We start from the raw sequence: 27,980 nt of genomic DNA, 5'->3' as shown, positions 1-27,980 counted from the left end.
CGGTTCTAGAATGTGGTGTCAAGGTGACAGAAGGCACAGCTGCCAGTAGTGGGTTAAAGGGAGAGGGGATGCTCAAGAGGCCAGTCAGAGGAATGGAGAGTTTGACGAAGGGAGAGTAGTGTATGGCTGCAGCAGAGATAAGGGGAGGGTGAGGAGATGAGGGGTTTAAATATGATGGAGCTCTAATATGTAAATCAATAGTGCAATTGTTTGCACTTTATTATAAATTGAACATACAGTACTTCACAAATGTACTTTTGAATAGACAGATGACTACATATTTGCTACATAGGTAAGTCTATGAGAAACCTATTAATTATCCATCCCTTCTTCGAGATTAGTTTCCTTACTTCAATCTACCTGAGTTTCCAGAGGCTGACTGAAGCTTTTTCTAAGAGAAGGTAAGGAAATGAGTTTGGCCTGAATAGGAGTTGTTGTTGTGTGTTAGTGTGACTGACATTGTGCTGATTGGACTGTTTTTGTAATTAAGTAGTTCAACATCAAATTAATTTTTATGTTAACTGGATTGTGCTATTTGAATTGAGGATCTGAGTGAATAATACATAGATTCACATAGGTATATAAAGAAGGAGCATACGTCCCAACTGAGAGGACTGACATCATCCCGAAATTGAGCCAATGACTTCATTGATATTATTTGGGCTGCTGAAGAGTCCCAAGCCCAGCTCCTGCTCTGTTCATCGCACTCCAGCTTAGCAAGGAGGCCTAAACAGGCATTAGGATGTATGTCCCTAAAATTGGCTCTCGTTGTGCCCATTTTACGCCCATAAAATGGGTGCAACTACATCCAATTTCCACCCCAGAGTATCCAGCCGCACTCCCTGAAACTCAAAGTTTCTGAGCTTCGCAAACAATTGTAGACACTAAACTTAAAGTAAGATGAAAGGTGCTGAAGGAACTAATTGCCGAAGTTGGTCACCCCTCTGTTAAAGAGGGGGTACTGAAGCAGAATAAGTGAAGTGGGTGGCCATCTGCTGAGAGGAAGAGGATTCAGGTAGAGGTACTGTGGAAAACTCTTGAGGAGTCTGGGCTTTCTGATAGATATGCAGTGCTCTATATCCATGATGTAGAAGAGTATGGTAACTCAGAAGGAAAACCACAAACAATCCTACATCACCCTGGTGCACGTAATATCCAAAAGGGGAGATTAAGTGTTGGAACATAATGGAAATTAACTAGAACTGGGGATGGGTTTAAACTCATGACAACCACAATCAAAGAAAATCAGATCTAAAGATGTGACATCAAACTTCCTTGGTTGCCCTAACCATAGATTACTTGTACAGGTTGAGGAAATTGGTGTAATGGTGTGTTGCGTTTAAAACACATTTATTACAAGAAATGTACATGTGGAACTGTGCTGGAAATATTGCTTTTACAATTACACATTGTCCACAAACGATAAATTGAATTGATAAATATGCTGAAAATACAAAAACCTTCAGTAATATGAGGCTTTATTTCTCTAAGTATTTGTTCAATTACAGAAAAGGTGGCCTTAAAATAATACTAAACTGAAAATTTAGCATAATTTTTCCACGGAAATGCAAAATGTATGTTATGGCATTCTACAACTTTCTCGTAGCTGAGGTTTCCTGAATTCAGTGGGACCCACATTTGGTTAGTATAATGACAGTCATTGTTCTGCAGGATTACTTTTCTGTGTAAATGGAAACAGAGACTCAGAGATTTTTTAGGAGGCTGATAATTAGCAATGCAACCAGCATTGGTTCTGAAGGAAAATGGAGGGAGAGAAAAAGAGGGAGCAAAAAAGTAGTAACAGGTAAAATCAGTAGTAGAATATACACTTCAGTTTAGAAATTGAGTGAGAGAAAACAAAGCAGAAACAGCAAAGTAAAATGATAAGTAATTATTTGTGTTTTTTTTGATACATAACATTTTCCTTATTCTGCACATGCATACTGTGGATTTAAAATATGCCAACAGTTTAATGTTTCCACATATTCCTTGTGTTTTTCTCTGTGATCATACACCAAGCCCATCAAAATAATAAAGAAGTCTAGAAATGTCTATCCTTGCAGAAGAAAGCTGATAACCAGTTGGGACTGGGGTGGTGGTGGTGGGTGGGGGGGTGGGGATGGGGGGCACAGGCAGGAGAGGGCTCTCTAGTGATAGCCACCGTCACTGGCAATCCATGCCCACCTGGTTCACTGGAAAGGAGGTTTTGTTCCCAGAGGCTGCTGATGTCAGCAATGACTTGTCAATGAACGCCTGAGCCTCTTGAGGCACTGGTGCTCATGCATATTGAGAGAGCTGTCTGTAGACTCTTTGTGGGGGTCTCTCTTCCTTCGAGCAGGACCTCTGTGTCCATCCTCTCTGTCCTGTGGAGTGGCATATGGCTGAGGAGAAGGTGCTGCTGCTGGTGCTACTGCTGCTGCTCCTGGTGCTGTTGGTGTTGCTTGTCCTGCTCCTCTTGTTCTTCACCAAGAGATCAAGGTAGAGCTCCATAAGCTGCCCCCATGCTGAAGTGAAGGTTGACAGCAGGGAAGTGCAAGACAGGTTAACTGACTGACAAAAAGTTGGAAATCACCTGTCAAGCAGTGAGAATACATTTCCGAAGAAGTGCTGTGAGCACCAGCCTCTTACCTAGGCATGGGGGCAGCTTTCAGTTTCACTGTTTGAAGGCTAACCCAGCCTGTTAGTTTCACTGAAGAAACGCCCCACTGAGCTATTGCCTGATTAACCCTGGCGACTTACACACAGTTCTGTAAACCCGTGCCTTGGCTGTTAAAGCCAGAATGCTGTGTTAAATCCTCAGTTAATTGCCTTTTTGAATATTTTAATTACTTATCCAACATCCCCAAAGGTATCCCTGCTCACCTGCAAACCTGCCCAGGTTAAACCCAGAAGTGAGTGGGATCATGTCGGTTTCCCGACCTGACACCACTTTTCGGGGCTTTAACCTGCCTCCCTTTGGCAGTTAGAATTCTGCCCTGTGTCATGCGAGGCCCCCACCTGCCAAGAATGAGGCACGTTAATTTTGTCATGAACATTGATTTTAAACTGTTGCTGGAGTGAAGAAAGGACTTGTTAAACAGATCAGCCGTGGCTGGAAAAGATATTTGCATATTAACAGATAGTGTTTGGAAGGACAAAGCAGCCATTCCCTGACACATTCAGCCCACAATGGACTTTTGATCACCAGACTTTGAAGGTGGGGGAGTTCGCATTCCAGGTTGACTGCTAAGATGGCCGAATACACAAAAGGACATGGTCAAACCAGCCAGTCACATGACTAACCTGCTGGGCAACCTGAGTTTTTTCAATTTGTACAAACAGTTTGGGCAAAAAGCAGAATGCTCCTAGACTGAGAAGATCTCTCCTGGCTGCCTCGCCACAGCCTCTCCTGTCTGTTTGCTCCCATCTCTTTCTCACAAGCTTCTGAATCCACTGAAGACACATGAACCCCAAGAGAGAAAAGTCTCCTACAGCAAAAAAGGTTTAAGAAGAATACAAGATGGACGGATTGCATCTTAGCAGGACTGGGACGAATATCCTCGCAGGGAGATTTGCTAGTGCTGTTGGGGAGGGTTTAAACTAAATTGTCAGGGGGATGGGAACCTGAGAGGGAGCTCAGATTGTAGGGAAGCAAAACTGGTAACTTGTCAGGGGTGTGGGAATCAGGAGCAAGTATCAGAGAGGAATACCAAGATGCACAGAATACTGGGGGAGATGGATAGCACAAGAGTAGGGAATAGTACATTAGGTGGGGTCAGAGTAAGGGAGAAAGTAATAAAGTCTGAATCGGTTAATATGCATGTATGTGAATGCAGGTAGTGTGGTTAATAAGACTGGTGAGGTACAGGTGCAGATTGCCATGTGGAGATATGATGTTGTGGCTATAATAGAGACCTGGCTGAAAGAAAGGCAGGACAAGGTGTTAAATATTCCTGGATACAGGGTTTTCAGGAAAGATAGGAAAGGAAAAAAAGGGGGGTGGGTGGCGGTATTGATTAAGGAGAGCATTGCAGTGCTGGAGAAAAAGGATGTTCCACAGGGATCGAGGATACAATCAATTTGGCTAGAGCTAAGGAACAAAAAAGGTGCAGTTACATTGCTCGGTATTGTCTATAGGCCACCAGCTAGTGGGGAGGATGTGGAGGAACAAATTTGCAAGGAAATTAAGAGAGGTGCAAAAATTATAAGGTAGTTATAATGGGGGACTTTAATTATCCAAACATAGACTGGGATAATAGTAGTGTAAAGGGCAGTGAGGTGCAAGAGTTCCTAGAATGTGTTCAGGAAAATTTTCTACAACAGTATGTTGCTAGTCCAATGAGAAAGGAGGCATTGCTAGACCTGGTTCTTGGGTGTGAGATGGGCCAAGTGAATTAAGTATCAGTATGGGAGCATTTAGAGGATAGTGATCATTGTATTATAAGGTTTAGGCTGACTATGGAAAAGGACAAAGAGCAATCCAGAGTAAGAATAATTAACTGGGGGAAGGCTAACTTCAATGGAGCTGCGACGAATAAATTGGAGTCAAAAGCTGGCCGGAAAACCAGTAGATGAACAATGGGCTACCTTCAAAGAAGAGATAGTTCAGGAACAGTCAAGGTATGTTCCCTCAAAGGGCAAAAGTAGAGCAAACAAATCCAGAGCTCCCTGGATGACAAAAGAGGTAGAGATTAAGATACAGAAGACAAAGTGTGCTTATGACAGATGCCAAGTAGAAAATACTGTTGAGAACCAGGCTGAATATAGAAGGTCCAGACGGGAAGTGAAAAAGCAAATAAGAGAAGCTGAGCGAGAGCATGAAAAGAAACTGGCAGCAAGCATTAAAGGAAATCCCAATGTTTTCTATAGGCATATAAATGGTAAAAGGGTGAGAAAAGGAGGAGTGGGGCCTATTAGGAACCACAAGGGGATTTACACATGGAAGCAGAGGGCATAGCTGAGGTATTAAATGAATACTTTGCATCTGTCTTTACCAAGGAAGACGATGCAACCCAGGCAATGTTGAAAGAGGAGGTAAGTCAGGCACTAGAGGGGTTTAAAATTGATAGAGGAAGTAAGAAGTATTTAGATGAGCACTTGAAATGCCATAGCATACAAGGCTATGGGCCAAGTGCTGGAAAATGGGATTAGAATAGATAGGTGCTTGATGGCCGGCATGGACACGCTGGGCCAAAGGGCGTGCTTCTGTGCTGTATAACTCTGACTCTATTGGATAGGCTGTCTGTACTTAAAGTGGATAAGGCACCAGGGCCGGATGAGATACATCCAAGGATACTGAGGGAAGTGAGGGTGGAAATCGCAGAGGCATTGGCCATAATTTTTCAGTCTTCCTTAGACTCGGGGGTGGCACCAGAGGTCTGGAGAATTGCAAACATTACACCCTTGTTCAAAAAAGGGTGTAAAGATAAGCCCAGCAACTACAGGCCAGTCAGTTTAACTTCAGTGGTGGGAAAACTTCTAGAAAAAATAATTCGGACAAAATCAATGGTCACATGGACGAATGCGAGTTAATTAAGGAAAGCCAGTATGGATTTCTTACGGGAAAATCATGTTTAACTAACTTGCTGGAGTTTTTTGAGGAGGTAACAGAGAGAGTTGCTGAGGACAATGCTGTTGATGTGGTGTACATGGACTTTCAAAAAAGGCATTTGATACAGTGCCACACAACAGACCTGTGAGCAAACTTGTAGCTCATGGAATAAAAGGGACGGTAGCAACATGGATATGAAACAAAGAGTAGTGGTTAATGTAAAAGCAAAATACTGCAGATGCTGGAAATCTGAAATAAAAACAAGAAATGCTGGAAATACTCAGCAGGTCTGCCAGCATCTGTGGAGAGAGAAGCAGAGTTAACGTTTCAGGTCAGTGACCCTTCATCAGAACACTGATGAAGGGTTACTGATCTGAAACGTTGACTCTGCTGCCAGACCAGCTGAGTAGTGGTTAATGAATGTTTTTCGGGCTGGAGGAAGGTTTGTAGTGGAGTTCCCCAGGGATCAGTGTTGGGACTGATATATATTAATGACCTGGTGCTTGGTGTACAGAGCACAATTTCAAAGTTTGCAGATGATCTGAAGCTTGGAAGCACTGTGAACTGTGAGGAGGATAGTGTCGAACTTCAAAAGGACATAAACAAGTTAGTGGAATGGGCAGCAAGGTGGCAGATGAAGTTCAATGCAGAGAAATGTGAAGTGATTCATTTTGGTAGGAAGAACATGGAGAGACAATATAGAATAAAGGCCACAATTCTAAAAGGGGTGCTGGAGCAGGGAGACCTAGGTGTGTATGTGCATGTCATTGAAGGTGGCAGGACAGGTTGTGCGAGCGGATAATAAAGCATACAGTATCTGGAGCTTCATTAATAGGGGCATAGAGTACAAGACCAAGGAAGTTATGTTGAACTTGTATAAAACACCAGTTCGGCCTCAGCTGGAGTATTGCATCCAATTCAGGGCACTGCACTATAGGAAAGACATGAGGGCATTGGACAGAGTACAGAAAAGATTCACGAGAATGGTTCCAGGAATGAGAAATTTCAGTTATGAAGATAGATTGGACAAGAGAAGGTGGAGAGGTGATTTGATAGAGGTATTCAAAGTCATGAGGGGTCTGGACAGAGTAGATGAAGAGAAACTGTTCCCACTCGTGAAAGGATTGAGAGAAAGAGGGGAAAGATTTAAAGTATTTGGTAAGAGAAGCAAAAGTGACATGAGGAAAAACTTTTTTACACACGAGTGGTTAAGTTCTGGAATGTGCTGCCTGAGAATGTGGTGGAGGCAGGTTCAATTGAAGCATTCAAAAGGGAATTAGACAGTTATATGATTAGGAAAAATGTGCAGGGTTATGGGGAGAAGGCAGGGGAATGGAACTGAGGGAGTTGCTCTTTCAGAGAGCCGGAGCAGACATGATGGGCCGAATGGCCTCCTTCTGCACTGTAACGATTGAGATTCTATCCCTGCCTTAAATGTTTTCAAAGATGGAGCATCCACAGGCCTCTGGGGTAAAGAATTCCAAAGATTCACAACCCTTTGAGTGTAGTAATTTCTTCTCATCTCAATCCTGAATGATTGGCCCCTTATCCTGAGAATGTATCCCCGCATTCTAAATTCCCTGAGCAGTGGGAATAATCTATCAGCTTCTACCCCATCAAGCCCTTTCAGAATCTTGTATGTCTCAATTAGATTGTCTCTCATTCTTCTAAACTCCAGAGAATATATTTACTCAGCTTCTCATCACAGGACAACCACCTCATCCCAGGGACCAATTTAATAAACCTTCACTGCACCACCTCCAGTGCAAGTATATCCTTTCTGAAATGTGGAGACCAAAACTGCATACAGTATTCCTGGTGCGGTGCCACCAAAGCCCTGTACAATTTTAGTAAGACTTCTTTATTCCTGTATTCCATTTCCCTTTGCAATAAAGGTCAACATGCCATTTGCCTTCCTAATAGCCTCCTGCACTGCATGTTAACTTTGTGTGTTCCTTGTACGAGTACCCCCCAAGTCTCTCTGAACATCAATATTTACCAGTTTCACTCCTTTTAAAAAATATTCTGCTTTTCTATTTTTATGACCAAAGTGAACAACTGCTCACCTCGCTACATTATACTCATTTGCCATCTTGTTGCCCACTCACTTGACCTGTCTATATCTGTTTGCAGCCTCTCTACATCCTCCCCGCAGCTTACCTTTCCACCGAGCTTTGTATATTCGGCAAACATAGATACATTACTCTCTGTCTATTCATCCAAGTCATTAATATAGAGTGTAAACAGCTGAGGCCCCAGCACAGATCCTTGCAGCACCCTACTATTCACTGTCTGCCAATTTGAAAATGCCCCACTTATGCCCATTCTCTGCTTCCTGTCTGTTAACGAATCCTCTATCCACACTAATATATTACCCCCAACACCATGAGCCTTTATCTTGTCTATTAATCTTTCATGTGACACCTTATCAAATGCTTTTTGAAAATCCAGGTATACTACATCTATTGGTTTCCCTTTTGCTACCCTACTAGTTACATCCTCAAAAAATTCTAATAAATTTGTCAAACAGGATCTCCCTTTAGTAAAACCATGCTGACTTGTTCTAATCATACTATGATTTTCCAAGTGCATTGTTAAGACTTCTTCAACAATAGTTTCCAACATCTTCCCAATAACTGATGTCAGACTAACTGGCCTGTAGTTCCCTGTTTTCTCTTTACCTCCTTTCTTGAAAAGCGGCATAACGCTTGCCAACTTCCAATCTGACGGGATCATTCCTGAATCTATGGGATTCTGGAAAATCCTAGCCAGTGCATCCATTATCTCTGCAGCTATCTCTTTTAGAACCCTAGGATGTCGGCCATCTGGTCCTGGGGACTTGGCAGATTTTAATCCCTCAAGTTTCTCCAATGCTTTTTCTCGGCTGATATCAATATCCTTAATTTCCTCACTCTTTTTAGCCCCTAGGTTACTGCCTATTTCTGGTATAGAACTTGTGTCTTCTACTGTGAAGACAGACACAAAATATTTGTTCAATGCCTCTGCCATTTCCTCATCCCACATGTTGACTTCTCTTGAATCTGCCTCTAAGGGACCAACGTCTACTTTAGCTTCTCTATCTTCCTTTTTATGTACTTATAAAAGCTCTTGCAACCTGTTTTTATACTGCTGGTTAGTTTACTCTCATTCTATATATTTTTTCCCTTTTTATCAACATTTTGGTGTCCCTTTGCTGGTTTCTAAAACACTCCCAATCCTCAGACTTGCTACTTTTTTTTTTGCAACATTGTAAGTCTAATACTCTCCTTAACTTCCTGAGTGAGCCACGGATGGGTCTTGCTTGATGAGTTTTTGTCTTTGAACGGAATGTCTTTGAACCCTTGGAATTGTTTCTTTAAATGTTTCCCACTGTTCATTTACTGCCATACCTTCCAGTCTATCTACCCAATTAATCTTAGCCAGTTCTCCCCTCATATATTCATAATTAGGTTTGTTTAAGTTTAAGATTCTTGTTTTTGATTGATATGTGTCACTTTCAAACTTGACATGAAATTCAATGGTATTACGATCACTATTTCCCAGTGGATCTTTTACTATGACATTGCTTATTAACCCTGCTTCATTACACAATACAAGATCTAAGACAGCTTTATCCCTAGTCAGTTCTACAATGTATTGCTCCAAGAAACTGTCACAAAAGCATTCGACAAATTCATCTTCTAGACCATTGTTGCAATTTTGATTGTTCCAATCTAAAAGCAGATTAAAGTCCCCCTACAATTAATACCTTTTTTACATGTTCCAATAATTTCCCATTTAATGTTCTGACCAATAATATCACTACTGTCAGCAGTGTTTTCTGACTCCTGCTATTTTTAATTTCCACCCAAACTGATTCTACTTCATGATCTTCTGAGGCCAGATCCCTTCTTATTAATGTCCTTATGCCATCCTTTACTATCAGGATTACACAAACTTGATCTTGTAACCATGTCTCTGTAAGTAATTAGGAAAGCTAATAGAATGCTATCATTTATTGTGAGGGATATTGAATACAAAAGTAGGGAGGTTATGCTTCAGTTATACAGGGCATTGGGGAGACCACATCTGGATGACTGTGTACAATATTGGTCTACTTATTTAAGGAAGGTTGTGAATGCGTTAGAAGCAGTTCAGAGAAGGTTTACTAGACTAATACCTGGAATGGACAGGTTATCTTATGAGGAAAGGTTGGACAGGCTAGGCATGTATCTGCTGGAGTTTAGGAGAATAAGAGGTGACTTGATTTAAATATATAAGATCCTGAGGGGTCTTGACAGGGTGGATGTGGAAAGGATGTTTCCCCTTGTGGGAGAATCTAGAACTATGGGTCACTTGTCGTGAAAGTGTATTTTTCTCTCAGTTTAAAAACTAAAGGGGGTCTGTGTGCCTTTAAGACTGAGAGTAGTTTTTATATTCTCTGGGAACAGTGTGAGCTGCAAGCCTGTTTCACAAACAACAGCAAGAGAGAGAGAGGTCACATGCCATATTGTATCACTTTGTGTGTAAAGACTGGCTAGAACCAGTTGAACTGGCAAACTAGCAAAGCGTGCTCTCCTGAAGGATGGAAGAATTTGTCTCTCTCAGCAGGAAATCTACATTGGCCTACAGGTGGTGTTTCACCTAAAGAGGAAAAGACCCTTGGAAAGGAATATTTGCATTATTGGAGGTAGCAAATTTCTTTTTACTCCTGTCTCTAAGAAGTCTCTGCCTCAGGAGTGACTTTCTGTTGTCTTTTGTGTTTCTGGGAGTTCTGGAAACTCAGTAAAGTTTCTACTGATAGACTGCTAATTCAAAATCTAAGTAGACCTGTTGTTATACTCCGTGTTGAAAGATCTGTGTGATGCCTTCTTTTTCTTTTGGGCCTCCTTATCTCGAGAGACAATGGATACGCGCCTGGAGGTGGTCAGTGGTTTGTGAAGCAGCGCCTGGAGTGGCTATAAAGGCCAATTCTGGAGTAACAGGCTCTTCCACAGGTGCTGCAGAGAAATTTGTTTGTTGGGGCTGTTGCACAGTTGGCTCTCCCCTTGCGCCTCTGTCTTTTTTCCTGCCAACTACTAAGTCTCTTCGACTCGCCACAATTTAGCCCTGTCTTTATGGCTGCCCGCCAGCTCTGGCGAATGCTGGCAACTGACTCCCACGACTTGTGATCAATGTCACACGATTTCATGTCGCGTTTGCAGACGTCTTTATAACGGAGACATGGACGGCCGGTGGGTCTGATACCAGTGGCGAGCTCGCTGTACAATGTGTCTTTGGGGATCCTGCCATCTTCCATGCGGCTCACATGGCCAAGCCATCTCAAGCGCCGCTGACTCAGTAGTGTGTATAAGCTGGGGATGTTGGCCGCTTCAAGGACTTCTGTGTTGGAGATATAGTCCTGCCACCTGATGCCAAGTATTCTCCGAAGGCAGCGAAGATGGAATGAATTGAGACGTCGCTCTTGGCTGGCATACGTTGTCCAGGCCTCGCTGCCGTAGAGCAAGGTACTGAGGACACAGGCCTGATACACTCCGACTTTTGTGTTCCGTGTCAGTGCGCCATTTTCCCACACTCTCTTGGCCAGTCTGAACATAGCAGTGGAAGCCTTACCCATGCGCTTGTTGATTTCTGCATCTAGAGACAGGTTACTGGTGATAGTTGAGCCTAGGTAGGTGAACTCTTGAACCACTTCCAGAGCGTGGTCGCCAATATTGATGGATGGAGCATTTCTGACATCCTGCCCCATGATGTTCGTTTTCTTGAGGCTGATGGTTAGGCCAAATTCATTGCAGGCAGACGCAAACCTGTGTGATGCCTACTGCACCTAAAGTACCCTGAATGCCTATCCATTATAGACTGTTCATCAAACTCGCCTGGAGACTTCTAGTGGCATCTAACTATTTGACTCTGGGACACCTCACCGAATCGGGAATGTAATCCACCAAGACTTCCAATCCAGTAATTTATTTATTCCTAAGAAACAGCTCTAATTTAAAACATCATTTTAAAAACCAGTTAACCATTGTTTTTTGAATGCATGTGTGTGCGTATGAGGGTTAGGAGGAATAAGAAGTTATAAAGTCTTTTCAGACATAGATTTATCTCAGTATTGTTTAAGATTTAGCTAATCAATAAATGGTTAGTTGTTGTTTAAAGCTAACTGGTTTGGTGTGTTTTATTCTGGGGGTTAATAAAGTGTTTAATTTGGCTAATTTCCGGTAGGTGGGAAACTTTAATAATATGCTGTGACCTGTGGAGTAATGGGACTGAATTGACAATGCATTACTCCCGCCTCGGTCGTAACATACTATTTAAAAATAAGCGGTCGCCCATTTAAGACAGAGATGAGGAGAAATTATGTCTCTCAGAGGGTCGTGAGTCTTTGGAACTCTCTTCCTCAAAAGGCAGTGGAAGCAGAGTCTTTAAATATTTTTAAGGCAAAGGTAGATAGATTCTTGATAAGCAAGGGTGAGAAAGGTTATCGGGGTATGTGGAAATGTGGGGGCGAGGTTACAATCAGATCAGCCATGATCTTATTGATTGGTGGAGCAGACTCAAGGGGCCGAGTGGCCTTCTCCTGCTCCTAATTCATATTTTCATAAAATTCTCCTTTAGTACCTCAGCTATGCTCTCTGTCTCCATAAGAATATTTCCTTTTCGGTCCCTAATCAGCCTCACCCTTCCTTTGACTGTCCTTTTATTTTTTTCTATGTTTATAAAGATTTTTGGGTTCTCTTTTACGTTACTCGCTAATCTGTTCTTTGAATCATTCAGAGAGTTTGAGCTTTAGATGCCCTTCCTTTTTGCTATCATGGGAATGTGTCTAGTCTGTACCCGAACTCCTCTTTGCAGGCCTCCCATTGCTCACCTGTGTCTGTATCTCACAGCATACATCAGTGTCTAAAATTCCCCGAATTTGTTTTTATCTTCAGCAGGATTATGTATCCACAGAGTATACCATAACTTGCTGTTTGTAAGCCATCTACCTTCCCACTCCTATGAAGAATAGAAAATTACTAATATCTAAAATTCTTGAGGTCTAAAATACCTGAAGTCTGGTCTCTAGAAGCAATAACACAAATCATTTTCTGCATTAAACACCAAAACAAGATAAAGCATGATTTGTCAATTTGCTCTGTGGCAACGTCACCAAAAGAAAGGTTTTTATTATAATACTTGTGATTGTTGATTTGGTGTATATGTAATTTTACATACATTGTGAAACAAAATTGCATTTTTGCCATTGTTTCATTTTTCATTTATATTATGTCCTATATTCTAAAATCGGCTGAATTTATTTTATTTATGTGTGTTTGAGAGGGAACTCAGCAATTTAAAAAAAATTATTAATATAGGGAACAAAGTTTGAAACCAGTTTCAGAGTGAAATTGGAGGAGGGACAGAGTGCCAGTGTAATATTGGAGGGTGAAAACATTACCAGCTGCAGTTAGCAAGGGAGTAATACCTATATAACGTTGTTGGGGCAGGGGTAACGATATCAATATGAAGTGAGGGGATGGTGTGGGGAAGAAAGTGTCAGTATGAAATTGAAGGGGCAGAGAAGAGTGCCACCTTGAACTCAGAGGACTAAGGGATATAATACCATCTTGCACCGAGTGGAGGTGGAGAAAAGTGTCAGCTTGAATTGGGAAGAAAGGCAGAATATTAACAACTTGAACTGCAAAGGGAGGGGCAGGAGCAAAATGTGCCACCTTGAATGGGAAGATTAAAGAAGGCAGGAAGGAGAAAACAGACATAGCATCAAAAGCATGCGAAAAGTGTCAGCAACACAGGACCATCCTAAGTATGCTACCAATGGTTTTGGCACAACAATGACAGTTTACATTAATGTAGTTCCTTTAACATCCCAAGGCACTTCACAGAGGTATATTGAGACAAAAATTGATGATCCATAGAAGAAGATATTAGGAGGGATATCCAAAAGCTTGCTCAAAAATGGATTTTAGGGAGGGTCTTCAAGGAGTAGAGGGGATGGACAGGTGGAAGGGTTTAATTAGGAAACTTGTATGCAGTCCATGGACTTCATGTTAAGCAACTGAGTGGACTATGAAGACAAGAAGTTTGGACACCCCTAACATAAAGGATATAGAATAATACAGCACAGAAGGAGGCTATTTGTCTCATCCTGTCTATACTATATCATAAATATAAGGAAGAATTCAAACAGAGCTATCAGAATTGATATGTCAGATGTGGCTTTGGTCATTACACATTTTGCATTGTTCTGCCCTGAGTTTAGTCTGATTACAGAAACCACAATATTTGCATTGATGTGGCCATTAGCAACTTAAATCAATGAACCAAACTGAATAAGGTTTGTAATGAGCAATCAGTGCTTTAAAATTTTTTTAAAAATGAAAAATTGCAACAGCACACTACTGTCAGGATTAACGCAGGAAATCTATAGTGTACTTGGCAGAAAATGAAGACAAAATAAGATTGTGCTATTTCCTTGGCAAGGTTCTACAAACAATTTGTGTCACGCATTGTGTTTTTATTGGGTTTGATCCTTGAGGTATAAATTGTAATGGAACATTATGGTCAGAATAGATATTTTTATTCAATGCATGTGTACATATAAGTAAAATCTTAATAAATGTATTGAAATAGTGCTGCATCAAATCTTTTCCTGAACAGACATATTGGTTATTTAAATCATTGAAATTTAAATTATAATTTATCCTAAAAATTGTAGCATTTTAAATGTCAAAAGTATGTGTTAGGATGGTGAGGGAGCAGAGTTTGATAAATAATTTTATCAATGTACTGGGCTGCCAACACAGTTTTGAATGACACATCTAGCAGTTCCATGAGTGTAAAAGTTACCATAGCTCACTTTGCCCACGCAGTATTTTGTTCACACGTTTCAGAAACTACGTTTCCATGGTTCAAAAATATGTATTTTTAAGTTTCTTTTTTTCTGCCTCCTTTTTCCACATGTGACAATTTGTGCTTCGCTTTACTTCTGAAGAACGAGAAAGGTGGAGACCTTGGCTATCCCAGCATCCCGAGTGGCAATGAAAGCTCCCTGTTAAATCTATCCTTGGTGGAAATGCATGTGTATGGACAGAATAGCTAACACTGACATTGAACAGTCTGCTGATGACTTTGTCCAATTTAGATAAGGAAATGTCCATTAGAGCGAAATAACAAAGGGCCGCCAGCAGTTGTGGAACTGTAGGAGGGAAGGAAAAAGAGGAAACGTTGCAGCCGGGAAAACATCAGATGGTTCATGATTTTCTATTGACTTTTGCCATTACTTGTGATAGAAAGCACAAGATAAATTAAAAAAAACTTGTATTTATATGGTTCCTTTCATAACCTGAGAACGTCCCAAAGCGCTCTACAACCAATGAAGTGTAGTCACTGTTGTAATGTAGGATATCAGTCTCGAACTGATTATGGAACACTGTTTTTAAAGAAAGCAATTTAAAATTTATTAAAACAATTTATATAATGTTTTAAATTGTGATTCTGGAAATGCAGAATGTAAGGGTGTCACTTGCGCAAGATCGCATGCCTCTTCTGCCTCCTAAAGCAGAGACTTTGCTAAACACCCTTTTGAAGAAGATTGTTAAATTATTCGCCAGTTGCCCTGCCAAAATGCAAAATATTGTATTTCAGTGTAATAGCATCACAAGGGGTACAGCCAGATTGCTGTCCTGTACCTTTTTGTTGCTTAACATTTTGTCAGCCCGTGTTATTTGTGATCTTTAAAGTTTTTTTTTACTGTTGAAAGCTACTTCCTCCTGGGAGTGCAAAGGGATTATGTTGAGAGACATCAGGTAATTGACAGCTCACCCAGCCTCTATAAATCCTTCTCGCTCCCGTATGAACCAATCAGCTTGGTTTCAGTGGCTGGAAAACTGATCAAAACATTTACGAATAAACTCAAGGCTCGGAAAGATTACAGAGTGTGTGGAAAGCGCTCAGTAAGCAGCAAGGAGCACTTAGTGGATGTCGGTTACAAATTCTCAGCGCCATCTCCTTTGAGTGCGTTTGAAAGGAAATCCTTGAAAAAAAATCTGAAGAGCACCAAGTACCTGATCCAGGTAAACAAGAGTTCAAACTGTTTCACTTAGGGCGTAAAACAGTTCGTCATTTCTTCTTTCTCAGTGTCGTTAATTGTAAGTACCGAGTGAGAATCTTTTATAATTCGCGATAATCTTGTTACTTTAATTCGTTCAAAGCTATAACCAGCAGGAAGGAAATTATCAACAGATATTACAGCTGTGAGACGGTTTACTCAACGTTGCTTTCTTAAATTAAAATAAATTAAAATGTTTAGTTATGGATTTTAGTTGTAGTCCTAATCTTGACGGCTAGCTTCCCTTGCGAACCTCAATGCGAACATTATTGTACTACAATGATGACAGGAAAAGTTAAAAATAGCAACCGATGTGTTTCGCCCAGGAAGTGGAGCAAGAGCGAATGAGAGCAAAACAGGGTTAGTTTCTTTCTTGAGAGGACTGTGGATAGACGGCAATAAATGTATTAATACAATAACTTGTAGACTGATCAAAAGCTGCAATGGCTGAGTTGGCGTTTTTAATTAAACTTTCCTAAAAATAGAAATAGAGGATAACGCTACCTACCTCTTCACGAAAGGTTGGATCTAAAGCCAATTAGAGGTGTACCATTTTTGTGTAAATGTGGAATAGGTAATGATTAATACCGAAAGTGATTGAGATTCTTATGAAAAGCCCCGATACCTTCCCCCTCGTTTTTTTTCTCACTATTGCCCTCTCCTCTCTCGTTAAGCTATATTGATTCCTCACCTTGATGGGTGCTCTTTGCCTAAGTATATTCATAGCCCAAAGTGATGGAATTTGAGGAGAGTTTTAAAGGTAGCATGAGAGGGATCCAGAGACAGAAAGGTATAAAGAGAGAGTTCTAGAAGGGAGGACAAAAGCATCTGAAGGCATTGAAGTCTGGAAGGGAAGATGCACAGGAGGGCTGCCTCAGAGGAACAGAGGCTTCAGGAAGGGATATAGGGCTGAAACAGATTAGAGATGGGTGGAGCAAGGCAATGAATGGAGTTATAGACAAGGACCGGTAATTTAGAGTTGCATGTTTTGGGAATGTGAAGATTGTATACATCGGGAGGAACGAAGTGATGGTTGAGCAGGACTTACTGTGGAATAGGATGCACTTCATAGACAAGTTCAAGTTTCTAGGTGATAGAGGATTGGGGGTCAGCAGGAAGAATATTTGTGTAGGCAAGTTCAGAAGTGACAGACATACATAAGGTTTCTGCATTTGAGGAACTGAAGTAGGGGCAAAAGCAGACAAGGTTGCAGGTGAGATAAATGGTCTTGGTGTTGGATAGGATACAGAGCTGAAAATTATGGTAAGATGCAGATGATCTGGTTCAGCCTAAGTGTGACCAGCGAGAGCAATAGATTCTATGGTGAAATAATGGAGTTGTAGTGGGAGCTGACAATGATGGTTTTGGTCTTTCCAATGTTGAATGAAAGAAATTGTGAATCATTCAGGACTTGATGTCAGACGAGCATTTGACAGCATGGAGGTAGTAGAGGGTTGAAAGAAAAGGTACAGTGAGATATCATCAGTGTGCAAATAAAGGATGACCAGAAACTAAGTTTAAGATGCTTAAGTCCAATATATCACAAATGTGATGATACTAACAGAATCTTGTATTTATCTAGTGCCTTTAATGTAGAAAATCATCCCCAAGGTGCATAAGATGACTTCACCTCATTTATTGCTGCACATTTAAACAGTAAGTGCACTTGAATGCCACAGCAAAGAAATGCGCATAATTTGAGATTTGTGCAGTGAAAACCACTGTTCATTTTCTCTGGCAAATGCCCTTTATATAATTTGTCATTAAACAAATGCTGAGGAAACAGGAAGGTAATGCATCTTTTTCACAAGTAACCTCTGGCATTTTCTATCATATCTGGAGGAAAAGTCAATTTCCCCAGCTGGTGATAAATTAGTAAAAATAACTGACTCCCATTTCATCTGCTCCTGTAGTTTAAATCCCACTTCAAACTCCTATGTTAAGAATAGATAGCATGGTTTCGCTTATAAGTATCCAGATTGGTTTCATTTGGTTTTTACATCAGATGTGAATTTTGGTACAGCAGCTTATCTTTTCATAGTGTTGATCTCAGCTCTTTGTATTCCTGCCCATTACAGTGCTAAAACTTGAAGGCAAGGATCTGTCCTATAAGCATACCATTTGTGTGATACTGAAAAAAGTACTTCAAGAGTGAATGGTGGAAAGGTACCATTTTGTTTTAGATGTAGGAATTGTTATAAAAATATTATGCTGATGGATTTCATCATCTGAGAGTGGTCCATGCTGGAGAGTGGGCACCTTTTCACTATTAATACTCATTGTGGTCATCAATTGCTCCAAAGTCAAGTATTCCTAACGTTAGAAGCGGAGTAAATTTCCCTCACATCTGCTGTAACAATGCTCAAAATCCCAATCCTGGAAGAGGTGTATCAATGTGACATTTCAGTTTCCCACACCACAGCATCCTGGTGGATCTTTCTAAATAAGACCATCATTTTAATACTATATCATGCTGAAATTTGGATAATTTTGTGCTCTACATTTGTACCTTCAGATTGGCAAACACATTTCACCTAAGAACATTATGGATGACAGAGAGAACAGATCACCATTACATCTGTCTAAATTGCATTTGAAACCATGGGTGGAATTTTCAACTTTGCAGCAGGTGTAAAACGGTTGGTATTAGATCAGCCGCCCATTATACACGCCATCCGATTTTCCTTTTCAAGTCAGATCCGCTACTGCCTGCTCTGTATTGTTGCAAAAGTTGCAAGTTCCAGCCCATGTCTGAAGTGAAATGATAATGATTTAACTCCTTCCCTCCCTCTCCATGATGCTCATTCCCCTGAGATAGGGCTCTTGAACTATAATAATTAAACTTTTGGTCAACCAAAGGACATCACAGCTTCAAATAAAGTTAGGTACGCTCTTGTTTAGGGGTGAAAGGCCTAGAGGAGATGAATATATATTGCAGTAAAATTTAAAAAGTTTTGCAAAAAAGGAATTATTTTGACTATCACAAACGTGTGCTAGGCTGAATGATGATTTTTTAATCCACTGGCCAGAAACCTGAATTAAATTTTTTTTAAAGAAATAAAGGAACAGCCGAAAGGTGACTGCTAGCAGCTAAGATGGCCACCGCAATTTGCATCACTATACCCTACACTCCAATGCATTGAGGTGGAGACACATTGTCTGGCCAGTCCCCTCCAGAAGAATGACTTGGGAACTTTTGTGTGAACTACCTAGCCTGCTCCCATTAACAAAACATTAAAGCAATCACTTGGGAAATTAAACTGGTGGGGATGAACCACTCAAACTTAATCACTTGAACAATGAGACCCCAGTTGATGGAAGAGAATTCCTAGACATGAACTGATTAAGTTACAAGAGGGAATATACACTCAGCCATCATGTTGAATCACTGGGTGACGGTCATGTGACAGGCCCAACATTTGTGTGTTTAAGCTGGTGTTTTCCCTGCAGCAACAGAGACGAGCAGCTAGACACAGACAAGAGTCGACCCAGTGTGGTCCCTTCTCCCCCTGCTTCGAACCTTGCTTGCTGGCTGCATCCACCTAGGCCTATCACTGCTGAAGACGGAGATTCCATGAAGGATATCATCTGCATCACTGTCTCCAGGAAAACCCCAAATCAACTGGCCACATCTACAAGCCGGAAGCCTCAGGACCACCGAGTTCATCCGGAAGCCAGCCGAGTCACCAAACTCCACAGACTGTATACCCCTTTTTATTGCTCTGGATTCTAATCTGAACATTCTATCCTTCCCCACTTTGTAATCCATTTGTGTGTGTGTGAAAGTTAGAGCATAGTTTATTAGTTTACTTAGATCGGTTTGAGTACAATAAAACTAGCCTCTTTCTTTGTTAAGCTCAAAAACCTGTCCGATTGGTTCTTTTTATGGTCAAAACTTGTAAATAGTTAAACACTTACTGAATTGGCAAGTATATCCCCTTTAAAAAGAAATAAACCTGTTGTAGTGAAACAACAAGAGGAACAAGAGGGGAGCCCTTCGACCCTCCTCACCTGATCGTAACAACTCAATTTCCACCCCAGATTATTTCTAAAGTATCCAGATAAACTACATGTGAAAGTAATAGTGTACTTTTTGATGTTAGTAATTCGTTCCAATAATTTGTCAAAAAAATGTAACAGAAGTGATAGAATGATAAAAAAATTATGTATGAAGAAAGCCAAATTCAGGATTTGTAGGGAATTAACATTAGTGGAATACAGCAGACATTTTTATCTTAGTGTTTGTCTGAGTGGTATGGATTATAGAGGAATGAGATTAACAAACCAAATTGCACCCCTCACATTTCCCAATTCCTTAGGTTTCTGTTGAGGTTAGCACAGTGTATTTTTGAAGATCCCTTTAAAAGAAACATCTCATCAAATTAGTTCAAAATATGTGCAATTTATGATTTTTACTTGTTTTATTATTTTGATTATGGTTTTAATTGTTCCATGCTATGTTCATTTTTAAAACCATCCATTTTCTTCAACGAGACATATGAAACAAGACATTAGCCCAGTTTTTAACTGGGAGTGAGAATCAGGAGGTATTAGTGGGTGGGGGTGGGTGGGGGCAGGGTGGGGGGGAGTGCGAGGCAGACGAAGTGAGTGTCAAATCCCTACCCCACCCAACCTTGGCAGCATGAGGTTTGGGTGATTTAAACACTTGGACCTCTTCTTCATGATATCAATCTGACTGGAAGCATGAGTTTGGGTGGCAAGTGGCTGTTAGCTGGCACCAAAATCTTGCCAACAACAAGATAAGTTGTGAGGAAGGGGTTGTGGGAGGGTCTTGCAAGATGAAAGTAGGGCAGGAGCTTGGGGAAGAGAAGGACTAAACATCCCTTGTGGGGCCCAAAGGAGTACTCTTGATTTTCCAGGCCCCACAAGGAAAGTAACAAAGCTTACTTGCATGGGCGTTTTCTGTTCTTTGAAATTTTTTTATTTGTATCAAGGGATGTGGGTGGTGCTGGCTAGGCCAGCATTTGTTGCCCATTCCTAATTTCCCTTCAGAAGGTGCTGGTGAGCTGCCTTCTTGAACTGCTGAAGTCCATCTGGTGCGGGTATACCCAGTGGTGTTAGGGGAGAGCTCCAGGATTTTGATCCAGTGACAGTGAAGGAACAGCAATATAATTCCAAGTCAGGATGGTATGTGGCTTAGAGCGGAACGTGAAGATGGTGGTGTTCCCACGTGTCTGCTGCCCTTGTCCTTCTGGGTGGAAGAGGTTGCTGATTTGAAAGGTGCGGTGAAAGAGGCGTGGTGAGTTGCTGCAGTGCATCTTGTATATGATACACACGTCTGCCACTGCATGTTGGTGGTGGAGGGAGTGAATGTTTGAGGGGCACTGATCAAGCGGGCTGCTTTGCCCTGGATGATGTTGAGCTTCCTGAGTGTTGTTGGAGCTGCACCCATCCAGGCAAGTGGTGAGTATTCCATCACACTCCTGACTTGTGCCTTGTGGATGATGGACAGGCTTTGGGGAGTCAGGAGGTGGGTTATCCACCACAGAATTTCCAGCCTCTGACCTGCTCTTGTAGCCACAGTATGTATGTGGCTGGTCCAGTTCAGTTTCTGGTCAATGGTAACCTCCAGAATGTTGATAGTGGGGGATTCAGCAATAGTAATGCCATTGAATGTCAAGGGGAGATGGTTAGATTCTCTCTTGTTGGAGATGGTCACTACCTGGCACTTGTGTGGCATGAATGTAACTTGCCACTTATCAGCCAAGCCTGAATGTTGTCCAGGTCTTACTGCATATGGACACAGACTGCTTCAGTATCTGAGGAGTTGCGAATGGTGCTGAACATTGTACAATCATCAGCGAATATCCCCACTTCTGACCTTATGATGGAGGGAAGGTCATTGATGAAGCAGCTGAAGATAGTTGGGCCTAGGACACTACCCTGAGGAACTCCTGCACCATTATCCTGGGGCTGAGCAGATTGACCTCCAACAACCACAACCATCTTTCTTTATGCTAGGTATAACTCCAACCAGTGGAATGTTTTTGCCCTGATTCCCATTGACTTCATTTCGGCTAGGACTCCTCGATGCCACACTCCGTCAAATGTTGCCTTGATATCAAGGGCAATCATTTTCATCTCACCTCTTGAGTTCAACTTGAATTACATGTTTGGGCCAAGGATGTAATGAGGTCAGGAGCTGTGTGGCCCTGGCGGAACCCAAACTGAGCATCAGTAAGCAGGTTGTTGCTGTTTAAGTGGTGCTTGATAGCACTGTCAACAATACCTTCCATCTCTTTGATGAGGATCGAGAGTGGACTGATGGGGCAGTAATTGGCCTGATTAGATTTGTCCTGCTTATTGTGGACATACCTGGGCAATTTTCCATATTGTCGGTAGATGCCAGTGTTGTAGCTGTACTGAAGCAACTTGGCTACGGGTGCGGCTAGTTCTGGAGTAAAGGCCTACTACCTGACCCAAACCCAACGAGACCCACCGACATGTGTCGGATTTGGGTCGGGTTGCACTTCCGGGTCTGGCATTCAGGCTCGGGTCGGGCCGGGCCAGGTCGGACACACTCTATCACAACCTCAGGTAAGTGGCTCCAATATTAATTTACCTTTTGGGCTGGAAGGTGGATTTGTTAGAGTTATTTTAAGCTTGGTGCAGATAAGCAACAAAGTGAAAACGGAAGGTAGGTTAACTGATGGTTGGGTCTGGTCGGGCGCAGGAAAAAATGGAAGGACTTGGGCCGGGTCGGGCTCGGGGTCGGATGTGGTTCTCTCAGGCTCGGGTCGGGTATAATTTGCAGACCCGAGCCAGCCTTTATTCTGGAGTACAAGTCTTCATTTCTACAGCCAGGATGTTGTCAGGACCCATAGCCTTTGCAGAATCCAGTGCCTTTAGCCGTTTCTTGATATCAGGTGTTGCGAATCGAATTGGCTGAAGACTGACATCTGTGATGCTGGGGACCTCAGGAGGAGGCCAAGATGAATTATCCACTCGGCACTTCTGGCTGAAAATGGTTGCAAATGCTTCGGCCTTTTCTTTTGCACTGATATGCTGGGCTGCTCCATCATTGAGGATGGGAATATTTGTGGATCCTCCTCCTGTTGTTGTTTAATTGTCCACCACCATTCACGACTGGATGTGGCAGGACTGCAGAGCTTGGATCTGATTCATTGGTTATAGGATCCCTTAGCTCTGTCTATTGCATGCATTGCTGCGTCCGCTGTTCAGCATGTAAGTAGTCCTGTGTTGTAGCTTCACTAGGTTGACACCTAATTTTGAGGTATGCCTGGTGCTGCTCCTGGCATGCCCTCCTGCACTCTTTATTGAACCAGGGTTGTTCCCTTAGCTTGATGGTAATGGCAGAGTGAGGGATATGCTGGGTCATGACGTTACAGATTGTGGGTGAGTACAATTCTGCTGCTGCTGATGGTCCACATTGCTTCATGGATGCCCTGTTTTGAGCTGCCAGATCTATTCTGAATCTATCCCATTTGGCACTGTGGTAGTGCTACACAACACAGTGGAGGGTATCGTCAGTGTGAATACAGCCGGGTTTTTACAAGGATTGTGTGATGGTCACTCCTACCAATATTGTCATGGACAGATGCATCTGCGGCAGGTAGATTGGTGAGGATAAAAGCAAAATACTGCGGATGCTGGACATCTGAAACAAAAACAAGAAATGCTGGAATCACTCAGCAGGTCAGGCAGCATCTGTGGAAAGAGAAGCAGAGTTAACGTTTCGGGTCAGTGACCCTTCTTCGGAACTGACAAATATTAGAAAAGTCACAGATTATAAACAAGTGAGGTGGGGGTGGGGCAAGAGATAACAAAGGAGAAGGTGCAGATTGGACCAGGCCACATAGCTGACCAAAAGGTCACGGAGCAAAGGCAAACAATATGTTAATGGTGTGTTGAAAGACAAAGCATTAGTACAGATTAGGTGTGAATACACTGAATATTGAACAGCAGCAAGTGCAAACCTGAAGAAAAACAACCTGAAAAAAACAGTGGGTAAGCAAACTGAACAAACTAAGATGAAATGAAATAAATGCAAAAAAAGATTGTAAAAAATGTAAAAAGGAATGTAAAAAAAAAGGAAGAAAAAATAACTAAAAATGAAAGTAAAATGGGGGGCTGTCATGCTCTGAAATTATTGAACTCAATGTTCAGTCCGGCAGGCATAGTGTGCCTAATCGGTAGATGAGATGCTGTTCCTCGAGCTTGCGTTGATGTTCACTGGAACACTGCAGCAATCCCAGGACAGAGATGTGAGCATGAGAGCAGGGGGGAGTGTTGAAATGGCAAGCAACCGGAAGCTCAGGGTCCTGCTTGCGGACTGAGCGGAGATGTTCCGCAAAGCGGTCACCCAGTCTGCGCTTGGTCTCCCCAATGTAGAGGAGACCACACTGTGAGCAGCGAATACAGTATACTACATTGAAAGAAGTACAAGTAAATCGCTGCTTCAGCTGAAAGGAGTGTTTGGGGCCTGGGATAGTGAGGAGAGAGGAGGTAAATGGGCAGGTATTACACCTCCTGCGATTGCAGGAGATTGGTGAGGACATGGTCGAGAAGCCTTTTCCCTCTTGTTGGTTGCCTCACCACCTGCTACAGGCCCAGTCTGGCAGATATGTCCTTCAGGTCTCGGCCAGCTCGATCAGTAACAGTGTTACCGAACCACTCTTGGTGATGACATTAAAGTCCCCCACCCAGAGTACATTCTGTGCCCTTGCTATCCTCAGTGCTTCTTCCAAGTGGTGTTCAACATGGAAGACTACTGATTCATCAGTTGACGGAGGGTGGTAGGTGGTAATCAGCAGGGGTTTCCTTGCCCATGTTTGACCTGATGCCATGAGACTTCATGGAGTTCAGAGTCAATGTTGAGGACTCCCAGGGCAACTTCCTCCCAACTGTGTCACCACCTTTGATGAGTCTGTCCTGCCAATGGGACAGGACATACCCAGGAATGGTGATGGTGGTGTCTGGGACAGTGGGTTTAAGGTATGTTTCCGTGAGTATGACTGTGTCAGGCCATTGCTTGACTAGGCTGTGGGACAGCTCTCCTAATTTTGGCACAGGCTCCAGATCTTGGAAAGGAGGACTTGCAGGGTCCTCGACAGGGTTGGCTTTGCTGTTGTCATTTCTGATGCCTAGATCAATTTTGGATTTGTATAACTGAATGGCCATTTCAGAGAGCAGTTTAGAGTCAACCACATTGCTGTGGGTCTGGAGTCACATGTAGGCCAGCAGATTTCCTTCCCTAAAGGAATTAGTGAACGAGATGGGTTTTTACAACAATCAATGGTAGTTTCATGGTCACCATTACAGAGACTCGCTTTCAATTCCAGATTTTTATTAATTCATTAAATTTATTAATTAATTGAATTTAAATTCCATCAGCAGTCTTGGTAGGATTTGAACCCTTGTTCCCAGAGTATTAGCCTAGGTCTCTGTATTACTAGTCCAATGACATTACCACAATACCACTGTCTCCCCTCCTCTTCCTGCTGTCTTCAACCAACTGGAAAGCCCTGAAACATTAGCTCTGTTTATTTCTACACAAATGTTGCCAGACCTGCTGAGTATTTCTGGCACGTTTGGTTTTCATTTCAAGCCATAATCGCTTCCCTGCTCAGGCCACAGTTAAAATTGTAATGGAGGCCTGATGATATCATTTGCACATAAAGGATCCTGCTGCCATCTGTCTTTCCGTAGTTTGGATGAGCAGATTAAAATAGAAGGCACTATAATCGGTGTTGGACATTAATGGTGAAGTCACTTGGCCAATTTTAACTGCCTGTTCATCTGGTTTGAGCCAGGCAGATGGGGTTAAAATCAACCTTGTTGAAAGTGAAGTAGCAAGTTTTCTGTAAGGTACTGTGTTTAAAATGTATGTAATTATATTGCTTTTATTACATTCTATAAAGAAGGCCAAGTGTTCTAAAATGGTTTCGGATCTTACAGCAAAGTTTAATTGTAACTTCGTTGTAGGTGCCTTCCATATTTTTAGAATAAAAGTAAGCACTTTTGAGCAGTTCTAATTTTAGTATCTGCTCACCTAAACTAGTGTTTACATCTGTTACACTGTAAACCTTTACGATATGATTTTTGTAAGGTCATACACCTGTAATTCCTTTTTGCTTGTAAGTGTCACTGCATCACATGTAGAAAAGATCACTGGAAGTTTTGCTCAATGCTTCTTCAATGACACTAAGGCTCATTAATTAATTACCTAATGTTGCAGCCTTTGTACAGAATATTTATTTAAGATATAGGTAATTTCCTCTAATTCTTGATTTTTGGATGCTGACATGTTCTTGATTGATCTAACAGGGTCAGTTTACCACTTGTTTTTTATTATCCAATAGTCTAATCAAACACCATTAAGCTATTGCACATTGCCTAATCAATCAAAATCAATGATTTTGTAAAATAATTATTTGCCATGCATACTGCAGATGAGTTAATAGAAATTGTGCTGTCATTTAATCCATTGGGCTTTTTTTATTCGTTTCATGGGATTTGGGCATCGCTGGCATGGCCAGCATTTGTTGCCTATCCCTAATTGCCCTTGAGAAGGTGGTGGTGAGCTGCCTTCTTGAACCACTGCAGTTTATCTAGTGTGGGTACACCCACAGTATTGTGGCATGCACTGCAGGACTGCCATGCAGTTTCTGAATATCTTGGCCCACTCCACTCGTAGGGAGAGAAATTTGTTTGTGTATCACCGCTTCTAGTTTCGCAGCCCATGATGCTACCTGTTCCTGGGGAATCAACAGCCGTCTGTGGTGCTATGCGAACTAATTCTACCCCATGGGTCCTTCGCCAACTTGGATGTCTTTACAACAATTATTTCTTTTCTTGCTCTATTTTTGTTTAGTTGTTCATAAGGTTCTCCTAATGCTCAGAGGACCACCAGAGCTTCTCTTGTTTGAAATTCCAATAACAAGAATATTTTTAGATGCATATTCTCATATTTGCTTCTGCAGTTCCCATTACTTTTAGAACCAAAGAACATTAGAAAAATTACGGCACAGAAGGAGGCCACTCAGCCCGTCATGTCCATGCCGGCTGAAAAAACTAGCCGCCCAATCTAATCCCACCGTCCAGCACCTGGTCCATAGCCTTGCCAGTTACAGCACTTCAGGTGCAGGTCCCAAGTACCTTTTAAAAGAATTGAGGGCTTCTACCTCCACCACCGTTCCTGGCAGTGAATTCCAGACACCCACCACCATCTGGGTGAAAAGGTTTTTCCTCATGTTCCCTCTAATCATTCTACCAATCACTTTAAATCTGTGTCCCCTGGTAATTGACCTCTCCGCTAGGGGAAACAGATCCTTCTTCTCTACTCTACCTAGGCCCCTCATAATTTTGTACACCTCTATTCAATCACCCCTCTGCCTCCTCTGTTCTAAGGAAAACAACCCAATCTTTCCTCATAGCTGCAACTTTTGAGCCCTGGCAACATTATTGTAAATCTCCTCTGTGCTCTCTCCAAAGCAATTATGTCCTTTCTGTAATGTGGTGACCAGAACTGTATGCAATACTCCAGCTGTGGCCTAACCAGCGATTTATACAGTTCCAGCATTACATCCCTGCTTTTGAATTCTATACCTCGGCCAATAAAGGAAAGCATTCCATATGCCTTCTTCACCATTCTATCCACCTGTCCTGCCACCTTTAGGGACCTGTGGACATGCACTCCAAGGTCTCTCACTTCTTCTACCCCTCTCAATATCCTCCTGTTTATTATGCATTCCCTCGCTTCATTTGTCGTCCCCAAATGCATTACCTCACACTTTTCTGGATCGAATTCCATTTGCCACTTTTCCGCCCACTCAACCAAACCATTTATATCTTTCTGGAATCTAAGGCTATCCTCTTCACTATCAACTACACGGCCAATTTTTATGTCATCAGCAAATTTCGCAATCATGCCTCCCACATTTAAATCCAAATCTTAAGATTATAATCTTTCAACATTATAGGATTGACCACTGATTCTTAACCTCCTATGTAGATCGACTGTCCTATCTTGGCATTACCCAGCAGGCTTTTAGATATATAATAACATGTATTATTGAAAAGGTTCAAATGGCATAATTGCTGGATTGCTTTATAGAGCAGAACAATCCAAAACCACTCAACAATAGTCATCAGGCTTTTGTACATTTGCCATATTTTAAAGCCTGAAAACTATTGCTGATGATACTCATGGATGAACAGTTAATGCATTAATTGTGATATTCCTCTGTCTACAGCACAACATGGATACCAGTTAAACATCTATCAGGAAATAAAGACACTTTCTGTCGAAACTTAACTGATGTATAAAAAATTCAAGTTCCTCCGAGTCTGTGTCACCATTCACCTTCACAAAACTTA

General features: G+C 41.9%; 1 protein-coding gene across 7 annotated transcripts in view; it reads left to right on the top strand.

Moving 5' to 3' along the window:
* rhbdl2 (rhomboid, veinlet-like 2 (Drosophila)) overlaps positions 1-27,980 on the top strand; it is an 85,243-nt gene that overhangs the window by 2,601 nt on the left and 54,662 nt on the right. Inside the window, exons 1-2 of one of the 7 annotated variants that reach the window (XM_068011242.1) lie at positions 15,315-15,585; positions 17,699-17,786. The exons of 1 other annotated variant lie outside the window; for it this stretch is intronic. The gene's annotated coding sequence lies outside the window, so the exon portion shown is untranslated. 5 more of the 7 variants (XM_068011243.1, XM_068011244.1, XM_068011241.1 and 2 more) reach the window with 5 other exon arrangements.

The sequence above is a fragment of the Heterodontus francisci genome, chromosome 31, assembly GCF_036365525.1.
Source record: "Heterodontus francisci isolate sHetFra1 chromosome 31, sHetFra1.hap1, whole genome shotgun sequence".
NCBI lineage: Eukaryota > Metazoa > Chordata > Chondrichthyes > Heterodontiformes > Heterodontidae > Heterodontus > Heterodontus francisci.
This window is presented reverse-complemented; position numbering and strand designations above follow the sequence as displayed.